The sequence below is a fragment of the Lissotriton vulgaris genome, chromosome 2_1 (assembly GCF_964263255.1).
Source record: "Lissotriton vulgaris chromosome 2_1, aLisVul1.2, whole genome shotgun sequence".
Lineage (NCBI taxonomy): Eukaryota > Metazoa > Chordata > Amphibia > Caudata > Salamandridae > Lissotriton > Lissotriton vulgaris.
The window spans coordinates 32,397,013-32,410,872 of NC_141687.1; positions in this window are offsets into that span (position 1 = coordinate 32,397,013).

The following is a 13,860-nucleotide window of genomic DNA, read 5'->3' on the forward strand; positions in this document are numbered from 1 at the left end:
TGGGATTCTGTGGCGGAGCTGCGCTGAAGAGGGGTTTATGACCCAAGGCATGAGAGAGCGGGGGTTGTCAGCGTGCGGGGGATGCTTGCGAGGTTAGGAGAGAGAGAGAGAGAGAGAGGCGCCGGCTATCAGCGAGGGGCAGGGAGGCCATGGTGTTTAAAATGGCTGCTGCTTACGCGCAAGGCATGTGAGAGTGGGAATGACCGGTGCGTGGGGGTCTTTCGTGAGGGTGATTCTGATCGTAACGGCTAAAATATGGCGGATGTGCATGACGAAAAGTGTGGCATCGGAAAAAGGCAAGATGGCGTAGATAATGTTCACTAAACTATATTAATTTTCCACAGAGCCCATATCCCTGGTTCCTGCTTAAACAGGTCCCCAGGCACCCCATCGAGGCCAGGGGCTTTCCCTGCGGCTAGACCAGTAATGGCCTCCCTCACCTCTTTTTCAGTAAAAGGAACCCCAGTTGGATCAAGAGCCATTGTACTGCCTGCTATATTGGGAAACCCTTCTTCTTCTTCAGAATACAGCACCTGAAAATGACTCTGCCATCTCATTGGGGCTATGTTGGGCTCGATTGCTGAAGATAAGTCCTCTGTGCCATTAGAGACTATGCGCCAAAATGTGCGCGAGTCTCTGTTGGTTAGTGATCTAGCGAGGTTTTCCCAATAATCTTGGTCCCATTCCGCCCTTGCGTTTTTGTAAGATCTTCTCCTGGCTTGAATTTCTTCCTTACTATGGCGTCCTTTTATTGCAAGTAGCAATTTGGCCTTGGATTCCCTGCAGGTGGCGTTATACCAGGTCGTCTTAACCGGGAGGTCTTGTCTTTTCCCTGTCGATGAGAACAAATCCAGCTCTAAGGTACTAATTATATCTGCATGTGTTTGTGCAAGCTTTTCTCTGTTATCAGCACCTTGCACCTCCTTCCCTATCTGAAAGGCCCTCTCCAGAAGCGGGATAGTCCTTGCGTATAGCTGTGGTATTCTGTCTACGCTATTGGCCAATTTCTCCCACTTGACTTTTCTCCGATTGTTTTCAAGTAATAGTCCCGTCTTGTCTTTGTCCGTTCCATAGGATGTGGCCTCATGCCCCAGTATGGAATAGGACAATTCCAAGGCGTTGTGGTCACTGTCCATTCTTTTGGTGACTTTAAAGTCGACTATTTGTGGCCACATAAACAATTTAACGAGGATATAATCCAGTCTCGATTCACTACCTATTTTGTTACAGGTACAAGTGCTAGGAATGTCCGATTTACAGCGGCCATTGCAGGCCCTTAGGCCTTGGTTTAAAGTGAGGGCAGTTATCTGCAAGGCCAGGGGGGTCCAGGCCTTGGGGCAAGGGGCCACCGTCTCTGGGACAAGCCAGCATGAATCTTCCTCGAAAGAGGGGCCATCGCGTAGGCCAGGTAGTGGTTCGTACTGTGAATTTAAATCGCCTCCCACCAGGCATGCAAGTTCCCATGGAATACCTTCTAGGAACGCAGAAAGTTCATCTATGGTACTGGATTCTTTTGACATGGATACCGGCCTTGAATATATGTTAACAACTGCCAACTTCGAGGAGTTTGGTCACTCTAATAGGACAGCCAATATGTCGTCTGAGGCGGTCTCTAGACAGGTAGCGTGGCAGCCTAGGTCCGTTGCTACCCAAGTCGCAAGTCCTCCCAATGGCCTGCCCATTCCCCCCCACTTAGCGGGTTTGGAAAAGGCTGCGTAACCCTGGAATGATAATTCCTCATGCGCCCAGGTCTCTTGGAAAAGTAGTATGTTTTTGGAGCTGATGTAAAAGCCCCACTCTGTGGAGTCAATTTTATTAGCTAGGCCTGCCACGTTCCATGAAATCACGGTTATAGGGTGCAGTTTGGTAGTGGCTGGTCCTATAGTGGAGGAATTGTCAACGTTATGCTCCATGGACGCCAATTGACTTATGGGGGAATGACTCATATCGGATATTATATTAATAGGGGTCACAATAGGATCCTCCATGCTAGGTTCTGGAGCTAGATATGGTTCCACTATATTGTTTGCCCATGTTTGTATAACGGGTGGTGGGAGTACACTAATCTCAGTCCTAGGAGATACTGGGAATTCTCCCCCCTCTTCGTCCGATTGTCAGTCTACCATTTCCAAACTACTATATCTGTTGTAAGTAGGTAACTAGGCTGGATAATGTATTCTGTGGGGCCCCGGAATTCCTCTCATGTATCCTCCACCGCCACCCCTCCTCCTTGTGACAGTTTCCCAGCCGGCCTCCTCCCCATACGGTAAGAAATGGTCTGTAGATCGTCCCCTATGGTGAGGAAGAACATTTCTCTCCCTATGACAACTTTCCCAATCCTCCAGCAGCTCTTGGTGGTGCCCCCATCTCTGGTCCTCTAAGTTGTAAAGGCTTGATGGATAGAAAAATGAGAGAGGAAGTGATTGAATGTTACTGCCAAAATCATCAGAAGCCCAGGCGCAAATATATGCAGCTGTGTTCTGCTCTCTAAAGGTAACCAGAATACAGTCTCTCCTTATAGATTTTCTGGTATAACCCACCCACGTGGCCCGCCTGACCATGGAGATATTGCTGGTTATTCCTCTCGGGAGTGGTCTATATATGGAGAGCCAGCTAATAACTTTATTCCTAAGTGAAGTTGTTGATTCAAATGTCAAGGGTTTTAATTCTGGAACCCCCGCCAGGACTAAGGTGTAAGGGGCTGCTTCTGGGGGGAGGTTAACAGATTTTTGTTTACGGGTGGGGTTAGATTTCTCTCCCGTAGATGGTGGATCGCCCTTACTATCAATCCGAGTCAGAGCAGTATCTTTGGGGGGGGGGGGATTGTTTTTGGAGTGGCAGTTACTGTGTGCTGAATTGTAGTTGGGGCATTATTGGCGTTCGGGGGTTGCAGTGTTTTGTTTGCAATCGCTTGTGGAGTTTTGAGGTTTGTGGGGGGTAGCTTGTTTTTTGTAGCTATGGGAGGTCCGTTGCCCTTATTGGACTTTGGTTCCGGTCCCCCTTTTGCTGCTTTAGCTCCACTGATGTCGAGTTTCCTCGAATCAGCGAGTTGCACAGTAGATTTCTCAATGGTGACTAATCTAGCTGCAATCTTAATCAATCTAGCTTCGAGGGGGCTCAATAGGGACCTAAGAAGTGTGCCTATGTCCTTCAGTGTGATTTCATCGGAGGAGTTATCCACTAGAGCGATGTTAGTAGGCGGTGGTAATGGCGTTGTATTGTGGATTCTAGGGGGAGTTGTTATTCCCGACTTCTCTAGGGTAGTAACAGTGATAGCTCCTTTCCCCCCTTTACCTCTCGGCTGTTTGAGTTTTGGCAACTTTATCCTATTATCTTCTTTATTTTGTACCCCCCTCTTCTTTTTTTGTATTGCCCCTTCCCTCACCCCCCTATCTCTATCTAAGCTAGACTCTTTATCGTTAGCTGCCTCTGTATTGTTAACTGGTATTGTTTGGGGGATTACTGCTGGTGTTTGAGGGATTTGGGTATTAGGTAGGGCCATTAGGCTCATGTCCTCAAATTCACTCGGAACTTCGATAGTAAACTCAGGGTCAGTTGTTGTGATGCATGGGAGTGGGCGCGGTACTAGGTCAGTCCTTTCGCTGTTTGACACTTCGGATCTGCCTTCTGGAGTTCTGGCTTGAGCCATTGGGCCCATTGAGGATCTCCTGACCCAGTCTATTTCCTGAGAGATTCTTCTCTCCAGCACCTCGATTTCCTCAATCAGAAGGGATCCAGCTTTGGCAAAATAAGTGTCAATGGGACCCTTTACTGCTCCAGCCGCAGCTAAAGAAGTTTTGCTTCTAGTTTCTCTAGTGCTCATTGCTCTGAAAGGTAGAAGTCCTGAATATAGCAATGAAAAGGGGGGGGCCCGGACCGGACTCTGCCGTACTCGAACGGCCTCAAACGGCCCGCTCTTTGCCCGGTCTTCGCCCACGCCTCTGTCCGCGCGCGTCCCGCGTTCGCGTAGGGAGGCTGGGCTAAGTAGGAGGAGGGGGGCGGGAAGAGGCACCAGGTGCGTGGAATGATGTTGCTGCAAGCGCTCCTGGTCCTCGCAGTCCCGCTCCCGGTCACTGGACGCAGTTTCCTTGTTTCAGAAGGTGACTGAGCACACGGGCTCCCAAGTCACAGGCAAGTCACTGTTAGGCAAGCTTCAGGGCAAGAAAGGATCCTCAACAGTTCGACTGCGAGGCCCACAGCCTAGCTGTTCTCTAAATTGATTGCATGTACTTTAGGTACATCCCAGATTAGTTACTGGGTTATCCTTGTGAGTCCCTGTATATGGTAACTTAGGTGCCCAGGGCATAGGTACCCCAGATGCCTACCAGGGGCTGAAGCATGTAATATGCCACTCCGGTTTGACTTCCAAAATGTCACCACAGGACTGCACTTGCAGCCTGGGTAAGGTGGTGTAAGCACCCCTTACTTAGATATAGGCTACCTATATCTACCTTTACATATAGACACATATTAACCTATAAGTCACTCCTATGGCAGGCCTTGACAATCCTGAAGGCAGAGTGCTTGGTTTTTTGTGAGAGGTTGCCCATGCATGAGCAGGACCCCTCTGCAGCTTTCGGAATCATCTCCTTATAGCTGTTCTATGATATAGCCATACCATATACTCTTAAGTGTATTATAATCCTCGCGGTTAATGCTAACTTTGGTTTGGCTTTATCAAAACATGTTGTGTAAGGTGTCAAACACTTTGGAATACTACCCCCCCCCCCCCCTGCCAGTTCTGGCGACGGGGGTAGCATTCCACCCTTCTAGAGGGAAAAGACATGTACACACTGGTACACCCGGTTAAAGTTAAACAGAGCCCCAGCATCACAAAATGGATGCTGCTGCCACAGACATGAGTCTGACCTACCGCTGCTGGACGAAACTCAGGCAGTGGAGGCCTGGACAATAGGTTTCCTGCCCAGGGAGGTGCTAGCACCACCCCAGACAGGCTTTAGTGTACTGGGGCAGGGTGGGTTGCATTCAGTGAATGCTTTTCAGACACTGCCTGGGGCACACAAGGTGCTCCATGCATTTCCCAGTTCAAACCGGTTGCTGGGGCACTCTGCCCCAGCTCTGGTACAAAACTGGATAAAGGGGAAGGGGTGTAACCACCCCCTCCCAAAGGTGGGACCCTAGAGTTAGTCCAATCCCTAAACTTACTATAAGAATAGGAGCCCAGTCCCTAGGTCTTTATATTACCCTGGACAAATTTCTGCAATATATCTCTTGACCTTTGACATTCCATATTGACTGGAAGACGGCAGAAATCTCCCTTGTGGTCAAGGAGTGACCATCCTGTGCAAACAGGCACCAACAGCATCTTTACCAGTCTGCATTTTCGAGGCTCCCGCCGGATCCCGAAGAATCTGCGACTCAGGACATAGACTTCCAGACATCTCTTAGACTGACCCGAGATCCCAGCAAAGCTGAGACCCGTAGCTGACACGAGAGCCGTGGGACTGGAACTCCTGGACATCCTGCATTTTTGCTACTGCACCTACTTCCCGAGGTACCCCAAAGTTGTGCATTAGGGTATTTGAAGCCCCTGCCCCAAGCACATTTTGCACTGAAGCTCAGAGGCCTACACTCCACGAGTGTTCCGTGAGCCCGCTTTGTGCATTTCAGCTCGAGGCACCTTCGCGGTTCCTAGTCCGTTGGCTAGTGAGCCCCCACAAAGGCCAAACCTTGATTTCCTGAGCTTTCTTGGTTGCTCTAGACGTGCTCTGACTCCCTTCCAAAGGAGGAGTCCTCCAGACCTTGCTGGTCTAAACCAAAGCCAATCTTGTCATCTTGCATGGGTTGATGTTGCTGTGAGAAGGTGGCCTGATATGCAGTGCTCACTATTCTAGTGAACACTATGTATCAGTCCAGCAACCCTTATTGATGATTGGTTGTAAGTCAACCTTATAGACCAGCTATCCTAGTAGCGTGGATACGAGCAGTCTAAGGCTAAAGACTCGAGAGGGCGTGTTAAGCCAGCTGTTTACCACACATATACCCCTTGAACACCAAGTGAAAGGACACCACACAAGTGTTATGAAAATAAACAGTTATTTATTAAGTATCACAACAGCCCTGTACTCTTTATGAGGACAGGGTACTAAGCACAAACCAAAACTCTTACAAAAATACTTAAGTTAGCACAGTATATACAAATGCCCGAGGGGCACGGAAAACCATATACTTGAAAAGTGGAATGCGAAATTACTAGCAGGTAAGTACAGTACTAATAGGCTTTGGAATCGCTAGATCTTGACTATAGAATCGTTAGATTACTTCTAGGAGACCCAGGGGACTCGGGTGCAGTGTGTGCACTCTCACGCGAGATGCGGGACAAAGTCTATGGTAGCTAGAAATTGCAAAGTTAGTGTTCTCGGGCGAACCCGACCTGGTAGGAGGAAAACGAACGTAGATTCTGACCCTTGGATAGTGAGGCTATGCTGGGGCACCGAAATGCCGAAGTTACCTAGCCCAGGGGCTGCAGCTGCATAGGACTCAAAAGACGTCGGGAATCCTCGTTGACGGACCAGGAGCCTGGAAGAAAGAAGTTGCTGGCAGGCGACCAGTGAAGAAAGTTCGGTGGATCCAAGCCTGGATCGATGGAAGATGACACCTGAAAGCAGAGGGGACCAAGTTCGAGACTACTAGCCAGTAGTCAGTGGGCACCAGGAGGGCACCGGATGGTAGCCACCTCAACTAGGTGGGTGGGTGACGCTGTGCTCGAAGATCTCACGGACCAGGAGGCGTTGTCGGCGACCAGGATGGAGGATCGAGCTGTCCCACGAAGATAGAAGCTGTCGGCGTCGCTGGACCCAGGATTGGGCAACAAAGCCTTGGCAAATTCAAGCCCACGCGGTGGACCTAAAATGGCGTCTGGAGTGGACCAGGAGGGTCCGGGGTGCCTCTCTTGAAGAAGGAAGCAAGGGCCAGTCTGGAGCAACCAGACCAGCAGCAGTGATGTCATCGGGCGTCGTTCAGAAGGCCACAAGCCAGCCGGCTAGTAGCCAAACAACGCGGTGCACAGCAAACAGCAGAAGGGCCCCACGCAGATCGTGGAGATGCAGGGAGGCTGACCTTGGGTGCTGGAGCTGCGCAGGGTCGGGGCTTCTCGGACCCCAAAGCACTCACCCGTGGAGGACACGGTGGGCTTGCAGTAAAGATGTCGTGCAGTCTTGGCGATCGTCGGTCCCTCGAGGTCTCGTCGCACTCACGGTTCTCAGCTTTGCTGTAGAGGTGAGTAGAGGTCAGAGGTGCCAGGGAAGCCGGGTCTCGTCGAGCTGGGTCGTCGGATTCGTGATGAAGGACTTGCAGCAGACCGCAGGGTTTCTTTAGGATGGTGCCTGCGGATGCAGGGTGACTACTCCTTAGCCACAAGGGAGAATCTTGATGAAGAAATCTTGATGTCCTTTCGAAGAAAGTCGTGTCTTGATTCCAAAGATGATCTAATTTGAACAGGGGGCCCGCTCCTATCTTTATACTAAAAAAGGGGGCTGACCCGGTGACTAGGTCCTGCCTATGGGTGGGACCAGGAGGGGGGTGGTTACACCCCTCTCTCCTGCCAGACTTCCCCAGGCCAGGGGCTGGTGTGCCCCTGGAACTGGTTCTGACTGGCCTATGCGTAGTGAGCACCGGGGTGCCACTCAGCAGTCACCTTCCTGAAAAGCCCTGCCTACCCAGGATACACAAAACCATGTCTGGGACGGTGCTAGCACCGCCCCGGACAGGAAACCCTTTGTCCAGGCCTCCCTCGCTGGAAGGACTCCCAGCAGCAGGAGGTCAGACTTGTGTCTGTGGTGGCAGCATCCATTTTGTGGAGCTGAGGCTTCAGTTAACTTTAACCGGGGTTCACAGTTACATACATGTCGTGTCCCTCTAGAAGGGTGGAATGCTAACCCCGTCGCCAGAATTGGCGAGGGGTTAGTATTCCAATTCGTATGACACCTTACTCGACATGTTTTGATAAAGCAATACCAAAGATAGCATTTAACCGCAAGGATTATAATGCACTTAAGAGTATATGGTATGCGATATCATGGAACAGCTATTAGGACTTGGTTCCGCAAGCTGCAGACAGGCTCAGCTCATGCCAGAGCACCATCTCACACGATTCCAAGCACTCTGCCTTCAGGATTGTCAAGGCCTGCCATAGGAGTGACTGATAGGAATCTGTGTGTCCATTTTAGGTTAGGTATAGGTATACTACACCTACAGCAAAGGGTGATTACACGACTTTGCCCCAGCTGTCATGCAGCCAGTTGTGTCAAATTTAGGAGGCCAGCCAGGGGTGGCATAATACATGCTGCAGCCCCTGGCAGCCCTGGGTACACCCATGCCCTGAGTTACAGGGTCTGATAGGGTGGCCCAGTACCAATTGGAAATGTACCTAGGGTACATGGAATCCATTTTAAAGAGAGAGCAGTAGGCTTGGGGTCCTGATTGGCAGGGTCCCAGGTCGACTATGTCCAAAACCAGCTAAAACACAGGGCAAAAAGTTGGGGGCAACCATAGTCAGGAGGTACCTTCCTACAGTTGCCAAGGCTTGTTGGGTCGAATCCAAATTCCGACGCTGCAGCACTCGACATCCTTTGTGGGACAGCTCGAATCCAGCTCCTGGTCATCGTCGGCACCTCCTGGTCCTTGTGGCTGAAGAGTCAAGCTTCACCTCTTTCACCTGAAATCACCCGACATCGGCTGGCATCTTTTTCCCACCATTCTGGTCACTGACTAGTGACCCAGACTCTGTCCCCTCTGCTTTCAGGTTCTTCACATCCTAGATCCACCCTTGGATCCACCCAGACACTTTTCCTCTGGTCGCCTGCAGTATTTCTTCGCAGCTCTCCATTGGAATCGATGAGGAATCCCGACACCAAAAGACACCTATGCACCCGGCTTCCCTGGGTGAGGTAACACGAGTACTCCAGTGCTCCCGTGGGTCTTGACTCTCGAAGTCTCCTAGTCTAAAAGGGTTCCATCTAGTTCACCTCTAAGTGCCCTTATTCTTTAAAATTGTAACTTGTTCGTTTTCCATAGAAATTCAATGGTGATCCACAGCTGTATTTAGACAATGCATGCGTCCCCTGTCGGCCTCCTGCGTCCCTACCTTGGGTGGTTCCCGGTTGTTCCAGTGGTTCTACGAGCCCTAGGCCTGCTTTCTATCCCTCAGGTGGTTCTTATACCACTATTTTAGTATATGGTTTGTGAGGCCCCTAGGGCAAAACGTATACTGTGCAACTTATCATTTGCTAATTAAGTTCCTTGTATTGCACTTTTACCTCTGACCTCATAAAGAGTGCAGAGGGATTGTGTTTAGAATAAATACATATATATTTGATATATATCTTGTGTGGTGGGCTTTCATTTGGTGTTCAAGAGATCACAAATGGTAAAACAACTTGCTTAACTCGCCTCTAAGTCTTAGCCTGAAGGCTGCTCTCCACAGCTACAGCTTGGGTAGCTTTCCATAAGGTTGACTTTACAACCACCATCAATAAGGGTCGATTGGACTGGTGCAAGGTGCCCACTAGAATAGTGGACATCATATGCTAGGCTAACTTCTCAGAACCATCTTTCTGAAATTAATATTGAAAAGCAATTGGTGATAGGATGAAAACAAGAGACAGATTTCATCACAACGATGGAGGATTTCAGATGGCAGCTCAATCTCGTCAATGCATGGTGTCTAATCAAGCTCTTGAACAGTATTGGTAGCCTGGTAAGTGTCACAACTTCAGTTTCTATCATATAAATTGTCTAACCTAATGATAAGAGAAGTGGGGTCCACTCTCGAACCACTCGGTACGTCTTTCAATGCCCATCTTAAAATCCAAAAGTGCGGCATATAGAACTATTAAGAATCAAACACTAATAGAGGTATAACATGTGAGTCTAGCAAAATGCATGTGTTATCCTTGGCATATGTTATATTGACAAAGTCATTAATAATGCCATTAATAGTGACTTGTGAGGCATGATTAAAAGTGTTAGAATCAGGTGGACCAATAAAAAAAAAAAAAAATATATATATATATATATATATATATATATATATATATATTTGTTCAAGGCAAAACCAAACTGTTCATTAATAAGGTTTCACAGTGTCTCGGCGCGGGGGCAGACAACAATATTACTTTTAATTATGACCGGTGCTTAATTTGAGCCAATGGTTTCCGGTGCTCTAATGGGCACTTCATTGGTTTCTGGTGTTCGGTACCGGCACTTTATTGCCGACACCGCCCTTCTGGCAGCCTATCACATGGTGGCGCTGTTCATCTAATTTAGAGATGAGCAGAACAACGGTTGTTTATGAATACACTATACATAAAAAAATTTACTAATACCTGCCTCCCCAGCCATTCCTTTAGCTTTGGGGACCTCGAAAATCTGAACTGTCGCATTTGCAGGCGAGAGAGAGGGGTAGCAGAGGCAGCCAGGAGCAGCCCGCGCAGCTAAGAGTGGTGAGGCAAGGAATGAATTGGGGGAAGGGAGGGGGTGGGGGGGGGGGGGGTTCGACAGATGCCCACGAGGGAAAATCAAATAAATAATGAATGTTCCCTGATCGTCGTCTCACGAAATCTCCCGCCCCCAACCCCCCCTCTTGCTGCTCGGGCCGCTGCTGGGGCCGATGGGTGATGCCAGCTGCAGTGGCCTCCTGGTCAGGACCCTGCACTTATTATTTCACAAATTAAGCACTGATTAAGACCCTTTCATCGCATGGCCGGACCGCTTTGTCATGGGTTGTGATGCCACTTCCTGTGATGACCTCATACTCTGTGATGTCATGCACGTTACGTCATTTGGATACTGCCTGCGTTGGGTACTCCACCCACTTCTTTTTTTGGGGGGACTCGTGCCCTGACCTCTGCTTTCGACCCTCGCTCTCAAGTTACTCACTTGACCCTCATTTCAGGCTCCGCCCGCATCCTCCCTTTTTGCTGAAATCCCCATTTCTCCCGTTGTTCTCCAGTATATCGAAGTATTCCACGAAATCAGTCACCCTGAGAGCACCTCCAGCTTCCCTCTCCGGCCCCCACCCTGCCCTCCTGGTCACCGAACCCCACCCCCCTCACCGGCTTCTCCCTCGTTTCCTCCCGCCTCGGCCTTCACTGCCCCTCTCTCTCCTCCTCTTCTTTCCCTCCCACACCGCTGCCTCCAGTCTCACCCCTCTGTCCTTCCCGCCTCCTGTCCCTCCTGCCCGTCTTCCACCCTTCACCCCTCTGCCCTTCCCGCCTCCTGTCCCTCCTGCCCGTCTTCCACCCGTCACCCCTCTGCCCTTCCCGCCTCCTGTCCCTCCTGCCCGTCTGTAGTATGGTGAGACGCAGTCTAGTGGTTGAGGGGTGGAGACAGAGGGAGGAGCAGGAACGGGAGGAGCCGGGGAAGAGGAACCACGGGGACAGTTAGAGTAGGGACGGGGACTCGTGTAATGGCACCAATAAAGAGCTCAAGGAAAATACCAGTCGTGTCCGTGTGTTAATGGTGGGGACACGACAGCTGGCGACGAGGGTGGGATCAGGCAGACCCCACCTCAAGAGTGCCCCGTCCTGCAGCGTGGAGCGAGCTCCGCTGCAACCGAGACCCTGCGGCGTCGATAGCGAGCCCCCCTCAGGAGCAGCCGGTCTCCCCTCGGCAGTGAAGAGGGTCGAGAAAAGAAAGCGGCAAAGTGTGCAAGCGCCGAAGCGCCACTGGAAGGAGCGCTGAGTGTGGGCGCTGAAGAGCAGAGGAAGAAAGCGCCAGAAGGTGAAGCGCCGAGTGAAAGCGCCAGAACACCAGCAGAGAAAGAGCCGGTTGCGCTGGACGCGAGTGTCCCATGGGCGCGAAGATGCAACAAGGACGTAAGTGAAGGTCGGGAGCCCACCCCGACATTGCCCAATCACCCCTGAAGCTCCGTAGTTGTAGAGTGTGGCGCACTGCGAGTAAACGCAGTGAAAAGGGCAGCCAGCGCTGCAGGAGCAGAAGCCAGGAGCCTACCCTGACTCTGCCAGACCCCAAGAGAGAAGAGAAAGTGCCCTCGCGTGGAGGACGGCGCCCCACGGAGACCGCCTGCCAAGCGGTGCTGACCGAGCGCTGTTCGCGCCAAAACGGAAGAAAACCTCACCCCCGATGCGTGAGACATCGCCTACCTGACGCGCGGTAAACAGGGAGCTCGCCTGGATCGCGTCTGATTGCTCCAGTGCCTGAGGAGCGTCTGAAGAGGTGCGGAGGGCGAGCTGCATGAAGAGGCTGGCTGCCGGTGAGTGCTCCGTGAGACCGAGTGAGCTGAAGAATGCATGGAACCCAAATCTCGTGGTGAATGAGAGTTCCAGTGGGGCGGCCATCTTAGAGTCAGGCAGCTGGAAGGACTTCCCTGTGAAATTTAGCGGCGGCCATCTTTAAGTCAGGCGAACAGTGGGAATAAGCATTGGTAAAGGACAAACATTGGCAAAGACCAAACAATCATTGGCAAAGGCAACAGACATCCAAACAAGCATTGGTACATGCAAATCAACAAGCATTGGTACATGCAAGACAAGTGAATCAACAAGCATTGGTACATGCAAATAAACAAACATTGATACATGCAAATCAGCGAGCATTGGTACATGCGAAGACCAGTACAAGCAGTGGTACATGCAAATAAACAAGCATTGGTACATGCAAAGACAAGTGAATCAACGAGCATTGGTACACGCAAGTAAACAAACATTGATACATGCAAATCAATGAGCATTGGTGCATGCAAAGACAAGTGAAGCAACAAGCATTGGTACATGCAAATAAGCAAACATTGATACATGCAAATAAGTAAATAAGTGAGCAGTGACGCATGCAACTAGACAAACGCTGATACGTGCAAATCAACAAGCACTGATCCACGCAAAGAGACACAAGCATTGAGACACGCAGATCAACAAGCATTGGACAAATCGCAGCAAAGAAAGAAAACAAGTGTTGCTGAAAACCAAACGAGCACTGGCGAACATAACAGAATCAAGCATTAGCAAAGACCAAGCGAGCATTGGCGAAGGCCAAACAAGCATTGCTAACGTCCCAGCACATGACCAGACCGCAGGTTTCGACTAAGCACAGATCAACTACGAAGACGAGAAGACAAATGAAGAGCCCGTGCTCTGTGAACATGATCCATCAAAATCCTCCTCTTATGGCGGGAGAAGAAATCTCACGACAGTTCAATCCCTGCTTTGACGCACCACCCCCAGGGATGCAGACGGATACCTGGAGTTTGTGTCTCAAACGGAACCAATGGCTGGCCACATTGAGTGATTTCCTGGATGCCAATGGAGAGCAAAGAGAGAGGAAATGCCTAATGCTGCTCCTCCATTTGGTAGGTCCAGAGGGCCGAAGCCCAATCGAAACATTTTCCAACGAAGACACAGACATCTATAAAAGACTCCAAGAGAAGCTATGTGCCCGTCTCTCCGCACAAACGGAAGTGGATCGAGAGCGCATCGCTTTCAACACAGCTCGGCAGGAACCCGGTGAACCACTGCCAACCTTCATCACTCGGTTAACAAACCTGGTACAAGGCTGCCACTTCAACACCTTCACGAATGAGGATGCAGTCCGACTCCGGATAATAGAAGGCTGCACAAACCCCGACACGAAACTCAAGATCTTGCGAGGAAAGTGGTCACTGGAAGAAATCATCAGGAAGGCTGAAATTGGACTGCACGTCAATGTAAGAGACAAATCAAAGGCCCCGAATCTGAAAGCAAATTATCAAGACGCCCGGACAGATAACCCTCAGAAAACAAACGGAACTGAAAGGAGAGAGAGGGAAGACAGACCAGCAAAAAGACAACGGGAAAGACGCAGTGACAAAGAAAATACAACGGATCACTCAGAGTCGGACTACTC